Genomic DNA, 6,658 nt, shown 5'->3' with positions numbered 1-6,658 from the left:
TGTCTCTCATCCTGAGAACAATGGCTAACTGAGATGTCTGCTGACAGGCAGATGTGCAAGAGGGCAAGCACATAATGGTCCATCCTTGATTTGTACCATGTATGTTATTGTCTTACTGGTCTATTGGTTGGACAAACCCAAGGTCAAGACACAGAATTCAATGTCAATCATGAAGTCATAGCAAGGAGATACATGTTAGGGGAGGGAAGAGTTGGGAAAATGTAAACTCACCACATTTTACATGCTACTTTTTATCTAAAATCCAAGGAATACTTAGTATCCTCAATTCAAAAATAATGATGTTGAAGATAATAAGGAAAACATCTCTTTCATGGATAAGTAATCTAGCTTGGCTAACAAATGGAGTGTAGACAGCATTTTGAATCTCTTTATCTGTTCATGGGCATCTGGGCTGGTTCCACAGCCTGCCTGACTGTTGTGAATATTGCTTCAGTAAACATGGATGTGCACGTGTCTTTGTGGTATGCTGACTTAGAGTCCTTTTGGGGATATTGGTAGAAGTGGATCATATAATACTTCCTTTTTTTAGTTTTTGTTTTGTTTGAGGACCTTTCATATACATTTCCATAGTGGCTGACTCAGTTTTACAGGCCTCTCTTTTTTTTTCAGTTTACTCCTGTCAACAGTGTGTAAAGGGCCATTCCATATTCCTATTCCTCACAGCCACTAGTGGAAAGGGAAGGGAAGACAAGAGAGGACAGGGAGGGATGAATATAATGAAATTACATTATATACATGTATGAAAATTTCATAATAAACTTCAAACCAAAAGCATTTCACATTCTCACTGCAGTCACGCAACACCAACTCTTGGAAAGACTTTTTCCTTGCATATATGGTATAAAGGTAGTTTTAAGCAGAGGCTCTTTTTTTTTGACAGGGTTTCTCTGTGTGGCCTTGGCTGTGTTGGACTCGCTTTTTAGACCAGGCTGGCCTCAAACTCACAGAGATCCGCCTGCCTCTGCCTTCCGAGCGCTGGGATTAAAGGCATGTGCCACCACACCTGGCTAAGCAGAGTCTCTTGACCCATTGTCCTGAATCCTGATTCTGCTGATTCTGGACCTTGGCTCCCTGTGTGTACATCTGCAGGGGAGGAATGATAGTGGCACTTCTGTCAGAATGTTTTCAATCCAGTTACAATCTATGCTTCAGTTTGTGCTTGGTACAGACTAAGTGTTCAGATTATCTACTGTTGATTAGCAAGTGTCAGATTTCAAAATTTACTTACACAAAATCAGAACTTATACTAGTGCAGAGCTACACTACGTGCCTGCTCTATTGTGTCATTTAACAGAAATCAAGTAGTAGAATCCTTAGGGTTAGGGCTAGGATTAGGGTTAGGTTTAGGGTTAGAGTTTAAGAATATTATCATGGTTCTAGGGTGCATGTTTTTCCTCCCAGTCCCAAGATTGCTGAGTAAAGACTCAGGAGACACAAAATATATTTACAAATACCTCAACCATGTAGCTAGGTACTTTTCTGACTAGCTCATAACTTCAAATAACCCATTTATATTAATCCACATTCTGCCATGTGGCTGGTTATCTGTGCTCAGGTACCATACATCTATCCTTACTTCTTCCTGGGCAAATCTTCCCACATGTGGCTTTATCCCAGAGTAATTTCTGCCTGTTGGATGTCCCACTTTCTACTATACCCTTTCGTATAGGCCATAGGTTTCTTTTTAATTGACAGGCAGTGTATCCATACAATACACAAGATATTATCTTTACAATTCACAATGTCCTAAGACTTCATGATCACTAACCTGCTACTTTCTTCCTGCCAAATGCCCAGTTTTTTTTCTTTCAGTTTCTCCACCTCCCCAAGTTAATTGGCTGTTAAAAACTAATTAAATGACAGCAGTAAGGTGGTAGATACTCTTGACCATCCTGGAAGGGCTCTTTTAAGGGAGAGTTGAAAAGTCTTCCATTTGTATATAAAAGTTGATTAAAATTAGGTATTTATATTAAAAACCTGTGTGAGCTCTTGACTAGTCAAGACCATGCCCTGTTGACCTTCATACCCTCAGGATTTGGCATCCATACAGTTAGTAGTCAATAAGAAGGAAATGAAAAAATATAGGTTCAAAGAGATAATAAGAAATGTAAACCATCAAAAAGATGACAGGTCTGGCATTTTCAGCAGTAGGAGAGAGAGTGTGTCCTCACACTTTTGCCTGCTCTTTGGACCCCTTTTCTCCTACTGGGTTCCCTTGTCCACCCGTGATATGAGAGTTTGTGCCTAATCTTATTGCATCTTGTTATGCCTTGTTTGGTTAATATCCCTGGGAGGCCTGATCTTTTCTGAAGGGAAACTGTGGAGAAGTGGTGTATCAGGGAAAAGAGAGATGTCAAGGGCGGTCACTGGGAGGAGTGGAGGGATAGGAGGCTGTAGTCAGGATATATTAAAAAGTGACTGGTCTGGAGGTCTGGAGATTTTCCTATGGAAGACCCAGTCACATACAAAGGGCTTTACTTACCAGGCAGTTCAAGCTAACAGTAAGAATAATGAGAAATTTATGTTTCAGTTGGGCACTGGCATGGAGAATGAAGGGAACAACCAAATGGATAGATAGATGGCTTCCTCTTTGCTGGAACAAATTCAAAATCTTTCAAACTTGGTTGATTAATGTAAACATTTTTATGGAGGAACCAGTTTGTCACAATAGTGTTACTGGGAAAAAATATAGCAATGGAGAAATGATGTACAGAACTATTCTTTAAGGCAAGCAGCTGCCATCTTTGGAAGTTCAGCTGTACCCACTTAGAAAAAAAATCATTCTAGCTCATGTTGGTGACTGTTTATACCTCCTCAAAGAATCATAAAAGAAGAATCATAAAACCCTCACTTGAGGATCAATGCTTCCCTACCTGTTGCGTGCAACGCTGCCCTAACTACACATGGCCTCAGGGAGGGGCTAAAGTATATAGTGAAGTATATAGGCTGGAGAAAACTAGGAGAGGAAGGTCCATCTGTGTGCTTATGGAAAGCCATCATTCCTATTTGTAGAAGAGGATTTCCAGTGTGGCTTTTTGCTTGTGGGAGCACCAACATGGTATGCTATAACGAAGCCCAATAAATTTCATTGGTCCACCAGAGTGAGCTTTGATGGAATTGTACCCTGGTTTGACTTTGGGACTTTAGGAGGAGAAAGGGCGGGTGTTTATGTTCCCACTCCCAGGAAGAAATTTTAGCAACAAGAAGTTAGGGAATAGTCACATATCATATGAAAGGCTGATAAACATCAGGCATGATCACATGTGTCCTTTTATTTTCCTTCCTCTCTGGCCTAGAACTCAATGTCCCCTTGCCTTAGCTAACAGGTCATCATTCCTGCCTTGGGCCTATTTGTCTCTTATTGGTATGCTTTTCTTCAAATCGTCGGTACATGGGTGTTGGTGTTCATTCATTTTTTTTGTGTGGAGAGTCATGGTGTATGCCCGGTATCTTTCTCGGTCTCTTTGTCCATTATTTTTGAGACATAGTCTTATGAAAGCTGGACTCATTGAGTAGGCTTGACTAACTGGATAGCAAACCTCAGAGACTCTCCTTTCTCTACCTCCCCAGCACTGGGATTCCATGTATGGGAGAGCAAGGGGCAGAGCCAGCTTACCCAAACTCATGCCTTTGGGGTCAGCTTACTTGCAATCCCCACATTAAGGGCCAGCTCTACTATACTTTTCAGGTGAAGTGCAGGGCTTGCCTTCTCGAGTATTGCAAAGGTGTAGGGGCAGGACCAGCTCTCCTGCTCTGATGACCTTGGGCCCCACTCTCTTGCCTGCTGTAGGTGGCAAGGGGCAAGGAGGCATCTCTCCCTTGCTCATATCACCACACAGCAGACAAGTGGCATGGCCAGCTCTCTCTTGCTCGTACCTTGGGGCCAGCTTGCCCCTGCCACCAGAATCAGCTCTACTGTGCTGCCCAGGTCAGGTGCAGGGCCTGCTCTCCTGAGTGCTGCAGTTAGTGAGGGACAGGGCCAGCTGTTTTGTACTCATGATCCCAGGGCCAGGTCTCCTGTCTGCCTCAGGTGTTGAGGGGTGACAGGGGGCAAAGGTTATATCTCCCTTGTCCATGCTACTGCATGGGAGACAAGTGGCAGGGTCAACACTTCCATGCTCATACCCGCCGGGCTGCTCACCCACAATTCCCACAACCAGGGCCAGCTCTACTGTGCTTGCTGAGCAATATGCAGGCCCATTCTGAGTACTGCAGCAGGCTAGGGGAGGGGGTCACCTCTCCTGCTCTCAAGCTCTCAGGGCCAGGTCTCCCACAGTGCCCCAACAAGGGGTGGGGCCAGTTCTACACAGCCCTTAGATATAAATATGTCCCCTGGTGGCAGCTCAGACCAGGGACATTTGCCTGGCCTTATGATGGTAACCAACTCCTGCTGCTGCAGGGCCATGGGTACAGATGTGTCTTTCCCGACCCCCTCCCTATTGGCAGCACAGACCAGGACCCCACCATTTTCCTAGGTGGCATCACCAGCTATTCATATCAGGTGGTTGCTCACTACCCTCAAGTCTGCAGCTCTGCTTCTTTTCATTGTACCAACATCTATCTGTTTCTCTTTCTCTTCTATTTCACCACCACTTACTTGTTCCTTTAGTGGTGCCTGGGGCCTCTGAGTGTCTGAGGTTGTCTTAGGAGCGGTCTCAGGAGTGCTGTGTCCCACTTGTGCATTATGGCACTGGGCAGACGTCATCTCCAGCATGGTCTACCCCAACCCAATGCCAGCCTGGTGGTCATCAGGGGCTTGCTCTTCATCTGGGCCGGCTGGAGCCATCGGTCCCAGGCTCACACCTGTCAGGAGCCAGTGGTCCCAGGTGGAGATCTTTTAGTCTTTGCCTCCCTCAAGGTCCTGGGAGCCTTTTTGGATCTGTGCAGCACTGGACTCGTGGTTGTCGGTGTCATCTCAGGCTAGTTTATTTTTTTTCAGGGAGTGTTAGGCTACTAATCATTCTGATGTTCATAGGTCAGAACATGGAGCATAGACATACCCCCTATTTTCCCTGCCACCTACACATATGACACAGCAGTCACAACTGCAACGCCAGTAAGGGCAGGTCATGCCAGCTTTTTTTCTGTGGGTCCTGGTGATCCAAACTTAGGTCTTCATGCTTGCTGAGCAAATACTTTGTTGACTGAAACATCTCCCTAGCCCCAAATAAGCCTTTTTTGTTTAAACTTTGGCATGCTTCCTTTCAGTCTGTAGCTATCATTTCATTTTTAACCATATTTTTGAATGCACAATATTTAATTTTGATGTGTCACTCTGTTTCTTATGGCTTGTCTTTATTGTGTCTTACTTTAGAAACCATCCCCTAGATTAATTTTCCATATGTATATGTTTAGTATCTTAAGCTTTTGCATTTTATAATTAGGGCTTTTACTTACCCATGCTTCTTTTTTTAAATCTTGGAAGCTGTGAGCAAAGATACTGCTTTGAGCTGTAAAAACATCATTTTTTCTATTGTGTATACCACTAATCCCAAAACGTTTGGCTAAATTATCCATTTCATGATTGAGATGCACTTGTTTCCATTTGTGGCTGGGGGATATAGGCCCATGCTTGCCCAGCGTGCCTAAAACTTTGGGTTTCATTTCCAGCACTGCAAACAAAAGAAAAAAAAACCTCTAAAACAAAACCACTATTCCATGGACACGTGTTTGGGTCCAATAGTTGCTTTGGACTTCAAAAAGTGATAGTTGATTGGTCTGGACTAAAAAATACTTTTAAAAATGATATAAAAGTGGCTACAGACTGTTGATAGATAATATTTTATCTTAAAATGTCTCCAAATGGGGAAAAATGGTGACCACAGTATAATTGGAATGATTTCCTTCCTTCCTTCTTTTTTCTTTCCTTCCTTCCCTCTGTCCAGCCCTCCCTCTTTTCCTCCTTCCCTGCTTCTCCCTCCCTCCCTCCCTCCCTCCCTCCCTCCCTCCCTCCCTCCTTCCATCCCTCTCTTTTCCTCCTTCCCAGCCTCTCCCTGCCTCCCTCTCTTGAGACAAGAACTCAGGTAGCCTAGGCTGCGTTTGGAGTTATGTAGCCAAGGGTGGCCTTGAATCTTTTTTTTTTTAAATTTAAGTAATTTGTTCAAGTTACATCCCAGATTGTTATCCCCTCACTTGTATCATCCTGTTCCTTCCCCTCCCTCTTTCACCCTATTCCCCTCCCCTAGGTCTGTGACCGAGGGGGATCTCCACCCCCACCATATGATCATAGCCTATCAAGTCTCATCCTGGTAGCCTGCTTATCTTTTCTCTAAGTGTCACTAGGCCTCCCAACCAAGAGGAATTGGTCAAATAGGGGGCACCAGAGTTAATGTCTGAGTCTTGCTCTGCACACAAGTGTGGAGAATGTGGTGTTCGATGGCTAGATCTGGATAGGGGTTCTAGGTTTACTGCTTGCATTGTCCTTGGTACAGTAGTTTGAGCAGACACCCCCCCCCCCTTTCCCGGGTCCAGGTCCACCAGCCTTAATGTTCTTCTTGTAGGTTTCTAGAACCCTCTGGATTCTTCTATTTCTCCATTCTCCATACCTCTCTTACCTGGAGTCCCAATAGGAAGTCCCAGTATCTAATCCCAATTTCCTGCTAAGTGAAGACTTTCAGGGGACATCCCTTTTGGGCTA

This window comes from Acomys minous, assembly GCF_964271855.1.
Source record: "Acomys minous genome assembly, chromosome: 7".
In the NCBI taxonomy this organism is placed as follows: Eukaryota; Metazoa; Chordata; class Mammalia; order Rodentia; family Muridae; genus Acomys; species Acomys minous.
The sequence above is the reverse complement of the archived record's forward strand: the minus strand, read 5'-3'. Positions refer to the sequence as shown.